The sequence below is a fragment of the Eleutherodactylus coqui genome, chromosome 11 (assembly GCF_035609145.1).
Source record: "Eleutherodactylus coqui strain aEleCoq1 chromosome 11, aEleCoq1.hap1, whole genome shotgun sequence".
NCBI lineage: Eukaryota > Metazoa > Chordata > Amphibia > Anura > Eleutherodactylidae > Eleutherodactylus > Eleutherodactylus coqui.
The window spans coordinates 59,995,252-60,017,922 of NC_089847.1; positions in this window are offsets into that span (position 1 = coordinate 59,995,252).

The following is a 22,671-nucleotide window of genomic DNA, read 5'->3' on the forward strand; positions in this document are numbered from 1 at the left end:
GCTCCCAGCATAGAGCAGGAATCCGAGCCCGATTCGCATCTAACCCACTTTGTTCACCGTCCTACTGTAGCTCGGCACCTGCAATGTGCAGACCGTGTTTGACTTAACTGGAGCAGCCAGTGTCAGGCAGCTGCTGCCAAGGCAAATAGGATCATCGGAGGCATCAAAAGTGGTCTAGGAGGGGGCGTGGCCTGGCGATGGCGGCGTGAGCATCCCATTCCCTAAGCTCCCGCCGGACCCACCAATAAATACCCGCACTTAATGCCATTACAGCAACAAAACAGCAGCACCAAGCCCCACATGGGTCGCAGGAGAGTCTCAAGCCGCCCGGCGGCACCACCAGAAGCAGAGACAAAAGGTATCCAGCGGTACATGCAGTCCCCCAGCGCCGCGGGCGCCGAAACCAAGATGGCGCCGGCTCACACACACAGCCTCTCCTCACCTCCAGACAACAGCAAGGGGACCTCCGGAGCCGACAGCAGCGCTGGAAATCACCACCGCTCCTGCTAAGCAGGGGAAGAAGACAGAGATGATGCAGCACAGGGAAGAAGACCAGCGCCAACAGATCAGGTGAACTTACCCCAACCCCCAGGTTCCCCTGAGGAGAGGAACAGCCGAGTGGGGAGTGAACAGTTATCCAGCCCAGACAGCTATATAGTGACAGGGCAAAGCTCCCAAGCTGTTGTGAGCCCTAATCACTCACCCCCAACAACCCCATATGAGGAGAGGGACACAAATAAACAATATCAGGCACAAATACCTGAAGAGAGCCCCCAGAAGTACCCAGCCATGACACATGCACAAACCACATTGAGGGGTCATTCTGCTGGAAGCGGCAATCGCCGAGACTGGGGCTACACTACGCGGCCAAGCGGAGGTCAGGGTACCAACCACGACATGACCATGACCAATACACCTCAAAACCAGAGCACCCCCCTGGCTGGACGCAAACACACTCGCAGGACAGCAGTCGCCCACGCCCTTGGTGCCATAGCAGTAACCCAGGCTATATTACTCCACCCGTCCGTGGTCCTCCAGACGAACGGACACAAGACGACTCCTGGGACTGGAAGGAACACCTGCGCTCACTGCTCACAAAAAGAGACTTCCAGAGATTGGAAGACTCCCACAAACAAGCCCTGTCTCTTGTGCAACAGGAGCTGCGACACGTGGGCCAAAGGCTGCAAACTGTGGAGGAGGCACAGGACGAGGTGTTCACGCAGCTGGACACCCATAGCCACGTCATTAATGCCCAGACGCTACAGATAGCGGAAATCATGTCCCATTTGGACGACCTAGAAAATAGGCATCGTCGCAACAACATACGCTTAAGGGGCCTGTCTGAGGAGGTGACTCCAGAGCAGCTGGAAAACTGGGCACGCAACATGTTTTGCTCCCTACTACACCAAGACCGCTCCGAGCCGGTAGAAATAGATCGCATACATAGAAGCCTGGGTCCGAGACCTGAAGATCCGAGAAAACCCCGCGATATAATTTGTAGGATCCACTTCTACAAAGATAAAGAAGTGATACTAAAACAAGCTCGAGACAACAACCCAGCCCTTGTCCATAACGGCTCCCCTATCACAATATTCCCGGACCTGGCCCGACACACTTTACAGCTTCGCAAAGCAGTGAGGCCACTCCTGAATGCTCTACGGGAGAAGAATATAATTTACAGATGGGGCTACCCGTTCCAACTGATAGCATCTAAGAACGGTAAAACTGCAACATTCAAAACTCCGGCGGACCTTACAAGATTCCTAGGGACCCTGGAGCTGCCTATGGTGGCATTGCCGGACTGGCCGTCCCTACCCTCACTACCAGTCGTGGCCTCTAGAGAGACCTGGCAAGAGGCCCGTCCTGAAAAGCGAAGGGGCAAAAACCACCCAAGACTCATCCCTCCCACATGAAGAAACACAACCTCAAAAGCTTAACGTAGATGGCTGGAGAAATACTCCCACACAACCAGACTTGCACAGAAGAGGCCAAACAGATCGATGACCCAATTCTCTCCAGTCCCCCCCCCCCTTCCCCTCCCCCCTCCCCCTTTTTTTTTTTTTTTGTCTGTCTGTTTTGTTCTGCTACCCAAGCCGTCACCCCCAGGCCAATGTTTATGTTTGTACGTTATGACAAGTTGAAGGTGTGGGGGCTACACTAGCCACACCACAAAGACCTCTCAGACTCAATCAAACTCTAACATCGTAGACTGCTGTTCAAACTGCACTTACTTAAGAATTGCGGGTTCTGTACTTGCGCCCCAGTTGGGCATTTTTTTCTTATATGTTATCATTTGGTGGGAAAGACGGGGGTGCTCACGGCGGTGTCCCCTTCTACCTCCCTCAATAGGCTAGACGCCACTACATGCAGTCTATTCTCTGGCGCAAGCCAGACGAACACCTACCTCCTATGAGCTCAGGGCCCTATCCCCTGACTGACAGATCACTGTATTTCTGTCACCTTACTACAATCTTCCCCTCTACTTTTCCACTCCCTCTCCTAACTCCTTGGCATACCCTGATGGCAGCGACCCGTACCCATAATTCGCCAACATGACGAGCATATCCTTTTGCACTTATAATACCAGAGGATTAAATTGCCCAACCAAAAAAGGCCAGATCACACATGCATAAAAAACGTATCCTGATTGCTATGTTTCAGGAAACTCACTTTAGAAGAGAGCACGTCCCAAAATGTTCCAACAAATTCTATCCGCATTGGTATCATAGTACCCACCCTGACAAAAAAACATGCAGAGTCTCAGTAGCTATACACAAAAGCTTACCATTTAACCTCCTCTCCTCAGAGATTGACCCGGAGGGCAGATACCTCTTCTTAAAACTGGAACTGGGGAAAGAGTACTTACGATAGCTAATGTATATTTCCCTAACTCAGGACAGGTCGCCTTCAGGATCCGGGTGCTGGACGAGCTGGCTCGGTTTGCCTCTGGAGCCGCGATTATCCTTGGAGGAGACCTGAACCTATGCATGGACCCACACCTTGATTCAACATCAGGTAAGTCTGGGGTGTCCCTGGTGGCCGTGCGTAGACTGCGGAGACAGATGGCCTCACTTAAACTCATTGACCTCTGGAGGACTTTACACCCCGAGGTCAAGGACTTTAGCTACTACTCCCCGGCCCACAACAGTTAAAGCCGGTTAGACTACCTATTTATTTCGCACGGTCTCTTAGATCTAGCACCCAAAAGTTCGATAGGTAGGCTTGTCTGGTCGGACCACCCACCGGTCTACGGGGCACTAACTAAGGGAGAAGCGGGATTTGGCCGAAACAACTGGCGATTGAACGTCAACCTCCTGGGGGACGCCTGCTGCCTAAGCGAGGTACGCCAGGCTATTGAAAGTTTCATAGAAATACACAAGACACATGAAACGGCCCCACCCCTGAAATGGGAGGCCCTGAAATGTGTCCTTTGTGGAATTTTCATTTTGCACGGGGCAAGGCTTAAGAAAGAGAGAGCAGGTAAAATACGGGACCTACTGACAAAACTAGATCTAGCGGAGCAATCCAACAAATCAAAAGCCACCCCATCCCTGAGTGCAGAAATCTCCCTACTACGTCAGCAGATTCTGGCAATTATGGACCAGGCTACTTTGTGCGCAAGAGACAAAATGAGGGGAGGATATTACGAGTACGGAAACAAATGTAGCGCTTGGCTCGCTAGAACACTTAACCCACGAGAACCGCACTCGTACGTACTTGCACTAAACTCGCCCAGCGGGGAAAAGGTACATACCAACGCAGAGATAGTGGAATGTTTCCAGAAATATTATAGAGATCTATATAATATCCGGGATAACAACATAGGTCACGGGGACTCGGGAATGGTATCCTATGTGGAGGCCCACGGTCCGGGGCCCGTCCCCGGTGAGGAATCAGGGGCTCTGGAAGAAGGCATCTCAGAACAAGAGATTCTAGACGGAATCCAGAAACGTAAAATTGGAAAAAGCCCAGGCCCAGACGGCTTTACGCCCAGATTTTATAAGACCTGTACGGCCTATTGACCCCTTTACTATGTCGCTCCTTTAACGCTATCTCCGAGACTTGCCCATTCCCACCTCAGGCGCTTCAGGCAATAATAACAGTGATACCTAAGCCATGCAAAGATCCGCTACAATGTGAAAGTTATAGGCCAATCTCCCTTTTAAATGTGGACTCGCTAGAATAATCGCCTCAAGCTTGCAACCCCTCGTGCCAGGGCTGATACACGGAGATCAAGTGGGGTTTGTCCCAGGCCGCGAGGCACGAGACAACACCATACGGACCCTTTCCTTGATTGGAATGGCCCAGCAAGAAGGAATCCCCCTATGCCTTCTCTCGGTTGACGCCGAAAAAGCGTTTGACCGGGTCGATTGGGGCTTTCTAGAAACCACCCTCAAGAAAGTGGGGTTAGGGCCCAGAGTGCGAAGCTGGATTATGGCACTGTATAGTGGCCCCACCGCAAGGATCCGAGTCAACGGTAGACTCTCTTCTCCGATAGATATTGGCAACGGCACGAGACAGGGTTGCCCCCTGTCACCCACCCTCTACGTTTTAGTTATGGAATCCCTTGCAAACGCTATAAGACAGAACCCCGACATAAAAGGCTTCCCAACTCCACACTCAGAACACAAACTAGCGTAATTTGCAGATGACCTGCTCATATACATGACCAGCCCCCATACAAGTCTCCCGTCCATACTAGAGGAATTTAAAAAATATAGCCAATACAGTAACTTCAAAATGAACATTAACAAATCAGAAATACTAAACATAACTCTCCCACTATCGAAAGTCATCCACCTAAAATCTCGTTTCCCACTGAAATGGAGAGATGACCATATCAAATACTTGGGTATCCACATATCGGCCAAGTTAGATGACTTGTTTACTCTTAACCATGGGCCTCTTGGCTTCTCGCTAGAGAGGGACCTCGAGAGATGGCGATCCCTGACTTTGTCATGGTTCGGCAGGATTAATGCACTAAAAATGAACATCCTCTCCAAGTTCCTTTATCTGTTCCAGACCCTACCAATCCAGCTACCAAAAAGCTTTTTCACGCGGCTCAGAAGAGCAGTGGTGAAATACGTATGGAACGGAACTAGACCCAGACTAAGTTATAAAATCTTAACACAAAGAAAAGAGTCGGGGGGAGTGGGACTACCGGACCTTGCCAAGTACCACAAAGCGGCACTGAATAAGTGTGTACTCGACTTAATGCTGAGGAGATCCTCAAAAAGATGGGTTGAGCTCGAGCAGGATTCAGCCCCCTTCAAAGCGCAAGGCGTGTTTTGGCTAAAGGGAGGCCTCGGACGACGGAGGATAGTGGTCTCCCCACTTCTAGGATCCATCTTAAAGCAATGGGACGGCTTTGCGGTAAAAACAGGCTTGGTCTCGGTGCCCGGACCCTGGACACCCCTGGTGGGTAACCCAGACTTCCCAATGGGTATGCAAGGCTTGCCCCTCCTGGACAGGCTGGGGATACCCGTCCCTAGAATTCAGGATGTCACAACAGCGGGTAAAATCAAACCACTGGAAATACTGCTAGCGGAGGGGGGTTCGATAGCCGGTGTGTGGTTTCAACACCTACAGTTAAGCCACTTTATCCGATCGCAAGATCAGATCTCAGAGATCACGCGAAGACCCACCCTGTTCGAGGAGATGTGCGCCACGTCCCCTGAAAGGAAAGGGGAGATCTCCGCGGTCTATGGCATATTGGTAGCCAGGGACGCCCCAGACGACGGGGTGAGCTTCAAAAGAAGCTGGGAGAGGGAATTGGGCCAACAAATAGAAGAAGGCGACTGGTCCAGAGCTCTTACCATGACACACAAAATGTCCATATCGGGCAAACACCACAAATTAAATTACAAAATTCTCTCCAGATGGTACCGCACCCCGGCGCGCCTAGTCAAGATGTACCCCAATATTAGCAATAGCTGCTGGAGGTGCCAAAACGGCCTAGGGTCAATGACTCACATATGGTGGTCCTGTCCCCTGGTGTCCCCTCTGTGGATGCAGACAAACACACTATACAACGCCCTTACCTCAATGGGGGTCACTTTCTCACCAGGGACCGCACTTCTATCTATCATACCAGGCTCTATGGCTTTGATCAAAAAAGGACTCCTTAGGTTCTTCCTCCTGGCAACAAGACTTGTAATACCAAAGCTGTGGAACACCACGACACCCCCTACGCGTTTAATGTGGGTAAAAACCATGGACGACATCAGGTACATGGAAGAATTGAGAGCCAGAGACGACTCCAAATTTTCCAGTTATTACGCTACTTGGGCAACATGGATAAACTTCCGAGCCTCTCCTAAGTTTGACCTTTGGTTAACTAATGGCGTCATAACACCCTAAACATATCCAACTGTGGACGCTGTCTCAGACAGTGCCCACACTTGGGTTGCCGCTACCAGGCCGATAGGCCACACACTTTTAACAGCCAGGGCTGCCAAGGATCCCTCCCCCCTCGCCCCTTTCACCTCTCTAACATACTCCCCAACTCTCCCCCCCACCAGCTCCCTCTCCCCCCTACTCTCTTTCTCTTCTTAAGTCGCTCTTCTTTATTCTCCCTTCTTTTTCTTTCTTAGCTGCGCGACTTAACAGTATTGTAATGATGAAGGTCTCAGGCCTTAGATGGATCCTTACTCCCCCTACATGCCCGAATCTACATACAGTGAAGGAAATAAGTATTTGATCCCTTGGTGATTCTGTAAGTTTGCCCGCTGTCAAAAACATGAACAGTATAATTTTTAGGGTCGGTTAATTTTAACAGTGAAAGATAGAATATCCCCTAAAAATTCAGAGAATCACATTGTCTAAATTATATATATTTATTTGCATTTTGCACAGAGAAACAAGTATTTGCTCCCCTACCAACCATTAAGAGCTCAGGCTCCTCCAGACCAGTTAGACGCTCCTAATCAACTCGTTACCTGCATTATAGACAGCTGTCTTAAATGGTCACCTGTATAAAAGACTCCTGTCCACAGACTCAATTAATCAGTCAGACTCTAACCTCTACAACATGGGCAAGACCAAAGAGCTTTCTAAGGATGTCAGGGACAAGATCATAGGGGGACAAGGCCATAGGGGGACAAGGCTGGAATGGGCTACAAAACCAGAAGTATGACGCTGGGTGAGAAGGAGACAAGGTGCAATAGGAAGAAAATGGAAGACATACAAAATGACTGTCAATCGGCATCAATCTTGGGCTCCATGCAAAATCTCACCTCGTGGGGTATCTTTGATCATGAGAAGGTGAGAGATCAGCCTAAAACTACACAGGGGGAACTTGTCACCAAGCTGGGACCACAGTCACCAAGAAAACCATTGGTAACACATTACGCCGTAATGGATTAAAATCCTGGTGTGCCCGAAAGGTCCCCCTGCTCAAGAAGGCACATGTGCAGCCTGTCTGAAGGTTGGATGATTCTGAGAGTGATTGGGAGAAGATGCTGGGGGCAGATGAAACAACACCTTTTTGGCATTAACTTAACTCGCTGTGTTTGGAGGAAGAGAAATGCTGCCTATGACCCAAAGAACAACGTCCCCACTGTCAAGCATGGAGGTGGAAACATTATGTTTTGGGGCTGTTTCTCTGCTCAGGGCACAGGACTACTTCACCGCATCAGTGGGAGAATGGATGGAGCCATGTACCATAAGATCCTGAGTGACAGCCTCCTTCCCTCCACCAGGACATTAAACATGGGTCGTGGCTGGGTCTTCCAGCACAACAATGACCCAAGACATACAGCCAAGGCAACAAAGGAGTGGCTCAAAAAGAAGCACATTAAGGTCATGAAGTGGTCCAGCCAGTCTACAGACCTCCATCCCAAGGAAAACTTATGGAGGGAGCTGAAGATCAGAGTTGCTAAGCAACAGCCTTGAAATCTTAAAGATTTAGGGATGATCTGCAAAGAGTGGGCCAAAATTCCTTCTCATGTGCGCAAACCTCATCATCAACTACAAAGACCGTCTGACTGCTGTGCCTGGCTACAAGGGTTTGCCACCAAGTATTAAGTCTTGTTTCCTGGAGGGATCAAATACTTATTTCTCTGTGCAAAATGCAAATAAATATATATAAAATTTGGACAATGGGATTTTCAGGAATTTTTATTTGGATATTCTATCTCTCACTATTAAAATTAACCCCTTCCCGCTCCAGGACATACCAGTACGTCCTGAGAGCCTGGTACTTCCCGCAACAGGACGTACCGGTACGTCCTGGGGATAGCGCGAGATCACATATGATCCCGCACTATCCGGCAGCGGGAGCTGGCTGTCAGTCACAGCCGGCGTCCCGCTGCAGCCGCTGTTAACCCCTTCCCTGCCGCGATCTAAGTAGATCGTGGCAGGGAAAGAGTTCACGGAGGGGCCGCACTCCCTCCGTGTCTCCGGCCGGAACTCGATGTCATCGCGAGAGCCCGGCCTGTCACCATGGCAACAGGACGCCAGACACTGGCGTCCTGTATTGCCTATGCCTATGATCGCTGTATAAGCGATAAGGCATGGCAGAGCAGTAGCTCTGCCATGCCTTATGACAGCGATCATCGGTACAGTGATGTAAGTCCCTCAGAGGGACTCAAATTATGTAAAAAAAAGAAAATAAAAATGTAAAAAAAAAAATGTAAAAAAACCCCCTTTTTTTAAGCTTTTTCTAATATTAGCATAAAAAAAGGTAAAAAAAAAAAAGAAAAGCCCACATATTGGGTATTGACGCGTCCGTAACGACATGTACAAATAGTTGAATACACTTTTTATTTGGTACGGCATAAAGCGTGAAAAAAACCCGCTAAAAAACAGAGGCAAAATGCTAATTTTTAGCATTTTGCCTCCCAAAAAATGCAATAAAAGTGATCAAAAAGCCATACATTCCCCAAAATGGTACCAACAAAAACTACAGCTCGTCTTGCAAAAAATAAGCCCTTATAGATCTCCGTACATAGAAAAATAAAAAAGTTACAGGGCTTTGAATGCAGCTATAGAGAAAAAAAAGGTTTAAAAAAAAATGGCTTTTTATTGCAAAAAAGTGTAAAAACCTTAAAAAAAATATAAGAATTTTGGTATCATTGTAACCATACAGACCCGCAGAAAAAATTTAGTGTGTCATGTATGCTGCATGATTCACGCTGTATAAAAAAAACAAAAACAATCTGTCAGAATTGATGCGTTTTCTCTCCCTGTTATCATAAAAAAAAAAAAAAAAGTTTTACGATATTGTCTATGTACCCAAAAGTGGCACCGATAAAACTACAGCTCGCCACGCAAAAAACAAGCCCTTATACGGCCGCGTCGACGGAAAAATAAAAAAAGTTATGGCTTTTGAAAAATGGAGATGGAAAAATACCAAAAATCGCTTGGTCCTCAACGCCAAAATAGGCCATGTCATTAAGGGGTTAAGAACCCTAAAAATTATAGACTGTTCGTGTCTGACAGTGGGCAAATTTACAGAATCAGCAAGGGATCAAATATTTCCTTCACTGTATATGTATATCTAAAATCTATCTTTTTTTTAAAACAATTTCTTTTTATTGAAATAATGGTATAACAGTGCCGGATATAAGGACATGCATATCAGCCACGCAGGGCCAGTTTGAGAATAACCATTCAGTTGCAGACATCAGAATAAATATAACGCTTCTGTCATGTATGGCAAACTTCCGGCCAGGTAACGGGGGGGGGGGGGGGGGGGTAAGGATGCGAGGTGTAATGAGAAACACACCTAGGGGAACCGGGTGCGATCAGGTGGGGTAGATTTAGGAAAAACAATTAGGGAAAACAATTTGGGAGAACAAACAGCAAGATGTTGTCTTTATATTGTGGTGTGAACATAGGCAGATCCTTTATTTTAGGTTGTGGCGAGATCTGGATTGTCCTGAAAGCAGATCCATGGGGTCCAAAGGGCCGTGAAGTCGTCCCTGGTGTTGGCCTCCCACGCCAGAATCTCCTCAAACCGGAAGATTTGCGCTATCCTGTCTAACCACTGGCGGATTTGTGGAATCTCCTTCTCTTTCCAGAAGAGGGGTATCAGGAGCTTAGCTGCCGTTAAAAGGATTGTAGGCAAACTTTTTTTTGAGGGTTTGAAATGGTTTGTGGGGAGCCAGATAAGTATCTCCTCCGGTCTAAAGGAGTAAGAGGTATGGCATATTTTGTTGATAATGTTGGTGACTGACCGCCAGTAGGGCTTAATTTTTGAACATTCCCACAAAATATGGAGGGCTGTCCCTTTTTCTTCCTCACATCTCCAGCAAACGTCTGTGGATGTCGGGTTCGTTTTGGAAGTTGTGACCGGGGTTCTATACCACCTGGTCAACAGCTTGTAAGAGTTTTCCTGTATGCGAACGCATTTTGAGAACCCGTGGGAATTCCTCAGGACTTTTAGGGTATCTTCTCGACTGAGAGTAAGTCCCAGTTCTCTTTCCCATTCCCTCAAAAACCAGGGCCTTTCTGAGGCTTTTTGCAACAGAAGTCCTTTATAAAGATGTGTAACCAACTTTTTCGGTCGAGAGGGTAGGGAAGTATACGTCTCAAACCATGTCGGGTCCCTCGAGTTCTCAAGGTGGGTGGATTGGAACTGTCTCAGTGAGCGATATAGAGTAGCCCTTTCCAAGAAGTTGCGGGGTGGTTGTGGGAGCCAGCTGTCTAGCTGCATCGGGTCTGTCAAAGTGGGGCCTTTAAGAATATCATAAATTGTGGTGGATTGGAGTTTATCCCATATTCCTTCACTTCCCCGTGGTTTATTGGCTAGAATAGAGGGTATTAAAGAAGCTGGTGTCATGGGGGGGAGGGACTTTGCACTTGTCACTCCCATCCGTGCATGTTTCAGTATCTTGATGGTGCATTTTGTGATGGGGTTAAGGTGCACATGTTTATCTTGTGTGAGACCATTAACCCAGAGCAGTCCCTGGTTATCCTTCCCAAGTATTGTCCTTTCCATACAAAGTGTTGGGGAGGCAATTGTGTTATCTATTAAGAGGATCCATCTGGCGATGTGAATCGCCTTGTGGTATAGCTGGAGGTCTGGGAGTCCCGTACCTCCTTGGGGGCACTTTTGGCTCAGGAATGAAAAGGCCAGTCTCGGGTTATGCCCTCCCCAGATATAGCCACGGAATAGTTTGTGCATTTGTGAGAAGAAGGTAGCGGGTAGGTCGATTGGCACCGAGTGCAAGATATAAATAATGGGAGGGAGGATATATGTAGAAATAAGGTTTTTCCTACCTAGCCAGGAAATAAGTGGTGTTTTTAGTTGGTCGAGCTGGTTCTTCACTTTTTTAATCAATGGGGCATAGTTTGTGTCATATAGGAGGGAGGGGTTCGCCGTCAAGGTGATGCCTAGATATTTAATTTTTGATGTGGGCCATTTGAATGCAAACTGTTCCCTCAGGTTGCTAACTGTGCGGGGAGGGGCCGTAATATTTAGTATCTCCGACTTGTCATAATTGATTTTAAAATTGGACAACCTACCAAAATGTTCAAACGTCTCTACAAGCGCCGGCAGGGCCCTCCTGGGATTGGTGGCCATCACCAGAAGATCATCAGCGTAGGCTGCGGTGGTGTGGGTGGCCTCTCCTATTTGGAGGCCCTCAATATCTGGGTTCTGTCTGATATCTTGGAGTAACGTCTCCATCACTAGGATGAAGAGAGTGGGCGATAATGGGCAGCCTTGCCTAGTGCCGTTCCTGATGGGAAAGGGTTTGGATAACGTGCCATTGACCTGGACTCTCGCCGTCGGCTCAGAGAAAAGGGTGAAAATAGCTTTTATGAACGGCAGGGGGAATCCAAATCTAGACAGGGTGCTATTGATGAAATTCCAGCTTACCCTGTCGAAGGCCTTCTCAGCATCTGTGGAGATTAGGATCAGTGGGCGTTTATTGTGTTTTGCGTAGTGGATAGCCTGAATTGCTCGGGTTGTGTTAAAATTCCCCTCCCTACCTGGCACAAAACCTACTTGGTCTGGGCTTATCAATTTAGTCAGTAGGGGAGCCATCCTATGGGCGAGCAATTTCGCCCAAAGTTTAATATCTACATTCAGTAGGGAGATGGGGCGGCAATTTCCACAGGATTCTGGGTCCTTACCCTCTTTGGGGATAAGTGCTATGTAAGCCTCTTGGGCTTGCTTGGGTAGTACTGAGCCTGAGAGAAGGGAATTGCAGAGTTTGGTCAGTTGTGGGACAAGTATATTGGCAAACTTTTTGTAGTAGGCAATGGGGAGCCCATCCGGGCCCGGGCTTTTCCCGTTCGGAATGGAGGCTAGGACTTCGGCTACTTCATTCTTCATCGCTGGGTCTAAGAGCGAGGAGGCATCCTCCTCAGTCAGTCCAGGTAATTTTAAATTATTTAGGAAGTTGTGCACGGTGTCCTGTTGGGCCCCGGTGTCCCTCTCTAGATTATATAAGGTGGTGTAGAATTTTTCAAATTCCGCAGCCACCTCTTCTGTAGATGCTACTATGGCTCCCGCCGCTGTCTTGACCTGGGAAACAAAGTGTTTCTCTCGTTGTTTTTGGATTAATCTTGTCATCGTTTTAGAACCTCTGTCGCCATGTATGTATATCTTGTATTTGGAGGTAAATAAAGTTTTAGCTGCTTTGATGTTTAAGGTGTTTTTCAGCTTGTCCCTCAGGTCTTTAAGCTCTTTTAGTGTGTCGTTATTGGGGCCATCTTTGTGCTGTGCCTCCTTATCTGAGATTTGGGTGAGTAGGGTATTGACCTCCTCCTCCCTCCGCCGCTTGACTCTGGTGCCCAGGGATATCAGCTCCCCCCTAATGTAAGCTTTATGTGCCTCCCAGATGAAGGGAACCGGTACCTCCGGGGAGTCATTAATCCGGAAGAATTCCTCCAGTTTCTCTGAGATGCTCGTAACATTGTCCCCTCCACTGATCAGTGTGCAATTGAGGCGCCAATTCCATTCTCTCCTCGGGAGACGGTCCACAATCAGAGAGAGAAAGATAGGGGCATGATCTGATATGGTGGTGGGGCCAATATCCGCTGAGGTAATCGCGTGCAAAAATCTGCCTGAGACCAACAAGTAGTCAATTCTGTGGTAGGTTGCATGTATGTGAGAGAAGTAGGTATATTCCCTGAGCCCGGGGTTCCTCAGCCTCCACGCGTCGCGCAGATTTAATTCAGCTAGTAGGCTTCTCAGTCTGCGGGTCAGCGTCTTGGGTGTCTGTGTAGCGCCCGAGGTGGTGTCTATCGTTTGGTCTAATGCTATATTAAAGTCACCTCCAACTATTTCCAAGCCTTCAGCAAATTCTTTGAATTTAGAAATAGTGCGCATTAGCCACTGGGCCTGGTTTTTGTTTGGGGCGTATAGGTTAGCGAGAGAGATCACTCTGTGTACCACTGTGCCTTTCAGGAATATGAATCTGCCGGCCGGGTCTGATTCAGACTTGGTGAGAATAAAAGGGATATTTTTGCTGATCGCTACGGAGACCCCTCTTGAGGCTGAGGAATGCGTGCTGTGGAACCATTGGTCATAGTTAGGACTTGGGAGTTTGGGTATGCGATTGTGACGGAAGTGAGTTTCCTGTAGGAACATCACGTCCGGGTTATGTTTTTTGGTAAGGATAAATGTCTTTGCTCTCTTCTGGGGATTGTTCCAGCCTCTAACATTAAATGAGACACTTTTAACTTCCGCCATTAGTCGACCATAGGGGAACTATTTTCTGTAGGGGGTCTGTCTTTTTCACATCCAAAATTTTGCTAACCATCTTGCTGTTCCAACTGGCGGTAAGAACATACTCCACATAAAGTGGGAAAAAGGGGAAATTTGTTAGACACGAGGTGGGGGGAGGGCCATTCCCAAAGGGACCCTGAACCTGTTCCTCACTCAGGGTCAAGGGAGGGGCGTTAGCCCCATGGCATCTCCTAGCCCTCGCGTACTTGGGGGGTGGGTGGACACGCACCTTGTCGGTTTGGTGCGACCCCCGGTAATCACATAAACCTAAATCGATCCAATTTTTTTTTTCTTATTTAAACATTTTCAAACCGTAATGACATTGTTAAGTTATGAAACTAGCAAACATTATGGACTGGACACAGATCCGCGCACCTTGGGGGAAAAAATACAGTGTGCATTTACATCACATTAAACAAACTGTGTAGGTCTAGGCCATGCAACGAACGCACGGGGTGCCGGCAGAACCGGGCAGCGGTATCTAATCAGCTGATAAGCAATATGTAAGGGGAGAGCAGGAGGGGGCGGAGGGGGGGGGGGAGTCCCCCCCCAGCGCAGCCCCCAGCGCCCGTCCCACGACCAGACCCCCGCATATTCACCGTGAACTGGTTAGTTGCCTCCTCCTTCACTCTTGCATCCCAGCCCCTCCGACCTCCTCGATAGATCTGTCCGTTATCTTGTTTAGCTGGTGGAAGAGAAAAGAAGGGAGCGAGGGTGGGAGAGAACGAGAGAGATATTGTTCCGAGTCATTTGAAGAAAGGAAGGTGGGCCGACCTCAGGCCTCCGCCTGCTGTTTTTTTTTTTTGCCTAGGAGTTTTCGGAGGCTTGTTAATCGTCCATTGCTCAGAAGCCTTCAATTGGGGCAAACGTGCTTTAGGTTGGAATGGCAGCCAGGATGGAATTGCGATAGGTGTTATTCCCACGCCTGCTCGAGGTCGCTTGGTGATCTGATGGTAATCTGCTGTCCATTTTTAAAGGTCGCAAGACCAAACGGGAAAAGCCATCTGACCGGGTGTTTTTTGATGCGTAGGGCTTCCGTCAGGGGTTTAAGTAAGCGTCTTTTAGCCAGGGTGCTGGGGGCGATATCCTGAAAAATAAGGATTTTATGGTCTTCAAAGAGGATCTCACTTGTTTCTCTGGCCTTATGCAGTATTGCTGAGGTGTCCACGAAGCTCAGGAGGCCGCAGACGACGTCCCTTGGGGGTTCAGTAGCCATTGGTTTGGGTCTCAGAGCTCTATGTATCCGCTCAATCACGATTTTATCAGTTCTATCTTCGCCTAGCAGGTACTGAAATATTTGCATAGCAGTCGAGTTTAGTGCTTCTGCGGCTATTGATTCCGGCAGGCCCCTAAAACGGATATTTTTCCTGCGGCTCTTGTTCTCCTGGTCCTCAATAAGGAGCATTGCATGGTTCAATTGGTCTTGTTGCTCTGTTAGGGCGTCTTGGAGGGCTGTGTTATGTTGCATCAGTTCTTGTTGTGCATTCTCCAAGTCCTCTACCCTGTGGCCAATTTGTTTCACCTCAGATTTTATGTCCGCCAACTCTTTCATTACCGGAGAGATTGTCTGAGTCAGGATTTCTTTAAGGAAAGATCGTGAGATCGGTTCCCTGTCCATGTCCTCAGTGTGGTCCGGAGTAATAGAGGTGCTTTCTATGTCTGAGTCCTCTCTGTGTTGGCCAGTAGCGCCTTCTTGTGGAGCTCTCTGTCGCCGTGCCGCCGGAGAGCTGTGCTTTTTCTTTAGGAATTTATCCATCTCTGCTTGGCTTTTGTCAACCCTGGGCGCCTCCGCGTGCTCCCTGCTTTTATCTCTCCCAATTTTCACCATAGCGCGTCTTCAGATTAGGGTACTGTATTATGCACTGTTAACTCGAAATTATTCGTTTGCGCGGCGGTTCGACCAGCTCGGTTTGAAGTGGTTACATGGGTCCCGGGGGTCTTTCTTTACATGGCGAACATTAACTGCCCATCTTGTCCGGTTCGGGCGTTCTACTCGACTGCACCTCAGTGCTTAGGGAGGGACGGCTCCCTGTGTCTGGCGGCGTCCGCTGTTCGGGAGGGACAAGTGGGAGGCAGCGTTCACATTTCGTTGCAAGTCCGGCAGGGGGAAGGGGGGGGGAATATGGCGGTTGTCCGCTCCGGTGTCCAATCTCTGGTGCCGTCCCGGTACCCTCTTTTAGCAACTCTGATGCTATTACCCTGTAGGTGTGTAGGCTGTGGGCAGCCTGCCAGTGGGGTTTCAGTCCCACTTTATGCAGTTGATCCTGCCAGGGACTTCTGCATGGGGTTCGGGGGCTCAGTGCGGCGATCCTCCTGTCCCTTACTCTGTCCCCCACACTAGTGCTTTTGGCCCTTCGGGGTGCTGGTGGTTGCAAGGGGGGAGGGGGTGAGCAGGGGCTGCGGACCACGTCTCTGTGTCCCCGCTCCTCCGACCAACAGCTCCGTGAGGTGGGGAGGATGGGGGGGGGGATGCGCTCTGCTCCGGCAGGAGCTCCCTCCTGCTCTGTTGTCAAGGGGTGCTGTGGGCCTACTCACTGATGCAGGCCTGCCGCTGCCTCCTCTGCCCGTTCCCCAGCGCAGTCCAGGCCTCCAGCAGCTGCTCCTCCACTCTCGCCGCTCCCTCGCTGTGTTTTTCCCCTTCTTCCGCGGCCGGCCTTCACTTCCGGTCGGCCGCGAGTACTAATTTAGTCCGAGGCTGTGGCCGGGCCTGTAGGCCGCAAAATCGCGGCGCCAGCTAGAGACCCGCGGGAGGTCTCTAATTAAAGCTTGGGGTCTGGTAGTGCCAGCGGTGCCATTATCGGCGGCGTAGGTGCCCGTACTCGGGCTAGAAAGCCGACGGTGCGGTCCTGCTGCCTGGAGCTCAGGTAAAAGCGTGTCCAAAATCTATCTTTAATCTATATAGCTACATAATCTATAATCAAGATATAGAAGGGGGCACTCTAATAACTATGTACAGATATATCAGGCATCAGTACAGAGATCTCTCCCATCATCTATTATACCCAGGACTGTAGCAAGGGGGCGCTCTAATAACTATGTATATTATATTAGGGGTCAGTACAGAGATCTCTCCCATCATCTATTATACCCGGGACTGTAACAAGAGGGCACTTTAATAACTATGTATATATATATCAGGGGTCAGTACAGGGATCTCCCATCATCTATTATACCCAGGACTGTAACAAGGGGGCACTCTAATAACTGTGCACAGATATATCAGGCGTCGGTACAGAGATCTCCCCCATCATCTATTATACCCAGGACTGTAGCAAGGGGGCGCTCTAATAACTATGTATAGATATATCAGAGGTCAATACAGGATCTCTCCCATCATCTATTATACCCATGACTGTAACAAGGGGGTGCTCTAATAACTATGTGCAGATATATAAGGGGACAGTACAGAGATCTCTCCTATCATTTAGTATACCCAGGACTGTAACAAAGGGGGCGCTCTAATAACTGTGTACAACTATATCAGGGGGCAGTACAAAGATCTCTCCCATTATCTATTTATACCCAGGACTGTAACAAGGGGGTGCTCTAATAATTATGTTTAGATATATTAGGGGTCAGTACAGAGATCTCTCCCATCCTCCATTATATCCAGGACTGTGACAAGGGGGTGCTCTAATGACTATGTAGAGATATATCACGGCTCAGTACTGAGTTCACTCACATCATCTATAATACCCAGGACTGTAGTAAGGGGGCGCTCTAATACAAGACAGACACAAACAGGAAACAAACCAGAACCCAGGAGCTCTGAGCAGACTGACAGCTCAGTGAACACTGAAAATCATCAGCAACTCCCAGCCAGGAAGAGCTGGAGAATATAGAGAAGAGGGAGAAGCTCATTGACTGACAACAATGTCAATCACTAGCCACACCTTGCTGATAGCTGCAGGACTAATTAACTTGGACTAGTACACACAGGAGATGTTAGCCCTAGCTAGATAGAATATAACCTACAGAAATATAGGTGTGCTGGCAAATACTTGACAGTGTGCTGACTGTGACGTGACAGTGCGAGAATTGAGCGCACAAAAAACCAAATGAGAATGAACCCATTGAAAATGGATTCTATTCTCTGCATATTGCGAGTGGGATTTTTCTGTGCATAAAAATGTGCAGAAATTTGGTCATGTGAAGAAGCCCTCACAGCGGAAGATTCAGGGCTGTTAGCTGAATGTACATCTCACTGCTTGAATGCCAAACAAGGAGAACACTGGAGGACGGGAGTAACGGTACATGTTGTGGAAAATGGTGGGCATTTTGGTGCTGATTTTCCACTTTGGAAATTACACGGCATTTAGCTACATGTTAACGTACCTTTATTCGGATATCATTGCCTTGTTATTAACAGAAAATGTCCTACTGGTGCTTATTTTACATCCAAGCTTTACTTTCTGCATTTGCAGTTGCAGAGTGCTCTAGAGATATAAAATCAGATTGCTATTTAGTTGTACACAGGGATAGTCAGAAAAGCCTGATCCAGCGCTCTATCTCAGTATTGGTGTTCTATATTGAAGTAGCAACGCATTACTTGTATAGGAAGACCTGGATGCTGTACAGGATGGTATGGTGCACAGGACCCCCTGGGCCCGGAAAATGGATTTCAGTTTTGTACTGGAGCCCTTGTAAGAGATAAAGAGTAAAACCCAATGGCAAAGTTGAAGAGTAGCATGTGAAAAGCAAAAACCCGCTTTCTGCATGTCTCTAAGTCCCGTGGCACCGCTGCTGTGACTGAAGTAAGGAAACATACATTTTGGTAGTATGGTCTATGCAAAATCATACTCAAAGTGGCCTCCTCCTGCTACGACAGGGGCAACACATGCTGAAAGTCATCCACAGTCATCTGCAATTGGTTCAGGTACTGATCTGCGTTGGGCCTCCTTCGAGTTCACTTTTTCATAGGCCATACTACCAGAACTTATGTTTCCTTACACCAGTCATAGCAGTGGTCCCACAGACCTTAGGGAGACAAGGGGCGGTATGCTAGATGGGGCAGGGATGATGAGAGTGGTAGTTATCACCAGCACTTTCCCAACATTCACCGTCTGCAGTGGAAAACTGATATTAATATGCGGGCTGATAATTTGTTGTGACGCCAGTGCTTTACAGCACACCGTTGTGAGAGAAGCAATCAGGCAGAGACTGAGGGTTGTAGTAGAACCATGTTGCAATGGTTTACTGACCGCCACAGTTTTAGAACAGTCACAGTTTCTCAGCGTACAATTATCTCCATTATTCGTCAGCTGTATAATGGGAGTAAGGAAGTCCGGGGTATCTGGGGAGGTGTTGGAGGTTAGTGGTTTATGCAAAACTAGACCATGATATGTTCTAAATAAGGAATGAACAGGAGGTTTCTGTGGTGGTGGAGACAATGGCGCCGGCTTCTGTGTACTCCCTCCTGAACAGATTATGACACTATATGCTGTGCTGACTCACCCACCCAGGGACTGGACCGGGCCTAAGGCACTTAGGCGCTCCCACTCAGGATTAACAGCTCTCTCGTGATTGTGGTGGGAAGAAGGACCTCTCGCAACTCCTCCCTCATGACTGCTTGCCCGTACCAGACCTTCTTCACACTCTGCTCCGTCTTCACGGCTTCTCCTCACCGCATCATTACTCTCTCTCTCACTGCACGTCTGCTCCACTTGCTTTCCCTAGAACGACTTTTCAGTCATCTGCACGCTTCCAGTCTTCATTTGCAGGACGTTTTCTTTTCTCCCCTGACCAGTCATGGGCTTTCTCTCTGTCACATCCCAAATCCTTCTCATAGGGCAGGCTGGCCAATGAGAAATCGGGCTGCCAGCAACCAAGGACAATGGTCTACTGGACACATATATCTATATTACTCCCCAAATGGACACCATTCGCAACTCGATTGGTTGTTTGGATTTGCTAATTCTCGTGATTGGTTGTTTGGATTTACTCATTCCCCGTGATTGGTTGTTTGGATTTACTCATTCCCCGTGATTGGTTGTTTGGGTTGGCTCATTCACAGTGATTGGTTATTTGAGTTGGCTGATTCACAGTGATTGGTTGCTTAGGTTGGCTCGTGTAGAAGTGGGTAGTAAAAGGCTAATATGCCTACTGGACCCTGTTGCTATTCAGATTTCCCTTCACTTAATGTTACTACATGTAACCCGCTGTGGGATGTAGATGAATGCCTGAACTGCCTCACCACAGGGACAGCTTTGTGTATGACCCGCCTGCATCACTACTGTGGGAAGCACATGCTACTTCTCACATTTGTTATTGGATTTTACTTTTTCTCTCTTACAGGGGCCACAACAGAAACATTTAAAATCTATGTTTTGGGGCCCCCAGGATCCATGCTTCAAACCAACATGTAGCACATCCATGCCTTCCTACTCAAATATGCTATTGTTATTTCAATGTAGGACGCAAGTATTGCGATATAGTGCTGGATCAGTCCGTTTGACTCCACCCTGTATACCTGCCATTCATTGCTGGTTTATAAAAAGATATACTGAAGTGTTTTATTTTGGTGGCAGGTTTATTAAAAACAACGCAGCCTACACTTTTCCACATATTAAAAAAGTATACCAATGTATATTTGTGAAAATGTATGTGAAAGGTACTCCTAATGTATCAAATTTTCAATGGCTTTTTTCTACCTATCTCATATCTATCTATCTTGCTTTCCCTCATATCTAACAATCTATACAGGCTCATCTAGACACAACGATTATTGCTCAAAAGCCGTCTTTTGAGTGATAGATTGTTGTCTAAATGTCCCCATCTTTCACTGTTTGGCCGAAGGACGATTTTCAGTTTTGCTTGAAAACCGTTGTTCAGCACAATAGCTGATAAACAGGACTGCATGCTGTGTTCTGCCCACGGAGAACTGATTACAGGTCATAACATTGTTACAGCTGTTCTCAGCCCCACTAACAGGACAGCTGATAAGCAGGACCACATACTCTGTCTGTTGTCCATTGTGCCGAATATTCCATGGGGAGCCTGTGGGTGAACAATGGAGCTAATTACAGAGCTCAGACCTCCTGCTGCATGCAAATGAAGCTAATAAAGTACTAATAGCAATTAGTGCCTATTAGTACTTTTTCAAAAGATTGAAAGATCAGCGATCGTTTTGCATAGATATGTGTGTGTAAATCGGTGTTATCTCATATCTATCTCGCTCTCTTTCATCTCTCTCTCTCTCAAATCTGTCTCTCTCATCACACTTTACACACAATAAAAAATGCATTAAACATGCGGTTTCTAATATTATATACAGTTTCTTAAAAATGTTTGTGATCTTTGAATACTGCATGCAGATTTTTTAAATGTGTTTTTTTTATTGTGGTTCAAAAGTACAACAAAAAACATGAACATATCCTAAGGCAACTCTCACGTTCAGAAAACACATCTCGAAATTCTGGCATTTTAACCGCAATTTTGAGCTGTGGTTTGGAATGCATGGTACAGCATTTTATAATGCACCCCATCACTGTAATGGGTGAGGAGATGCGTTAAAAAAAACATGAAAATGCAATAGTAGAACAGACAGTTCTCAAAAATCACTGTGTTAGGAACACTGTGTTCGAGCTCAAGTCTGAGTAACCCCATTAAAATCAATGGGAGCACTGTACCACGGTTAGCACTGCACTTAGGATGCCGCGCTAATAATGGTAAAAAGCGGTGTATGTGTGTGAGAGTGGCCTAGGGGGCTACCAACAAATTTTCATGTGGTGCAGGAAAGGAATCATGTTTGAAAAGATTACGTCAAGTGGCTAGTTCATGTATTTGTTTTGCAGCTGTATGCGGCACGATTTAGGTATGGGTACATGGAGGGCCTGAGCTGAACTTTTGCACCCGGGCCCCTGAGCCCATAGGTACGCCACTGTTTCCCATCATCTGTTTATACACAGGAGTGTGACTGTAACAAGAGGGTAGTCTATTAACTATGTAAAATATATCAGGGGACAGTATAGATATCTCTCCCATAATCTATTATACCCAGGACTGTAACAAGGGGGCGCTCTAATAACTATGAATAGCTATATTAGGGGTCAGTACAGAGATCTCTCTCATCACCTATTATACCTAGGACTGTAACAAGGAGGTGCTCTAATAACTATGTATAGATATATCAGGGCTCAGTACAGAGATCTCTCCCATCATCTATTATACCCAGGACTGTAACAAGGGGACACTCTAATAACTATGTATAATATATCAGGGGTCAGTGCAGAGATCTCGCTCATCAACTACTATGCCCAGGACTGTAACAAGCGGGCACTCTAATAACTATGTATAGATATATCACAGGTCAGTACAGAGATCTCTGCCATCATCTATTTATACCCAGGACCGTAAGAAGGGGACGCTTTAACAACTACGTATAGATACATCAGGAGACAGTACAGAGATCTCTCCCATTATCTATTATACTCAGGACTGAAACAAGCGGGTGCTCTTAATAACTACCGTGTTTCCCTGATTATAAGACCTACCCCAGTTTTCGGGGGAGGCTTGAAATATAAGACTTTCCCCCCAAATAAGCCCTATCTAACCTGCATTAAAAAAAATAAAATAAAAAAATCAATACTCACCTGGTCCACAGCGTTCCAATGCCTTGCAATGGTCTCCGGTGGAGCTGCAGTATCCTCTGCGCTGACATCTCACCTTGTTTCTGGTGACAGGGTTTTGAATACGTCGCAAAGCGAGTGCTGTGATTGGATTGTGCGCCAGCAAATCACAACAGGCATTTGATCATTCACAGCCAGTAAATGACATCACTGAATGGCTGTAATAGGCTCATCGAACGCTGGCTGTGATTGGCTGGCACTCGATCCAATCACAGAGCTCGCTTTGCTGGAGGTGGAGTATTCAAAGCCCCATCACCAGAAAGATGCTGAGATGTCAGCACGCAGGAATCTGCAGACTGCCAGAGACCATCGCGAGGCATCGGGATGCCGCAGACCAGGTGAAAATAAGCCCCGTCAAAAATA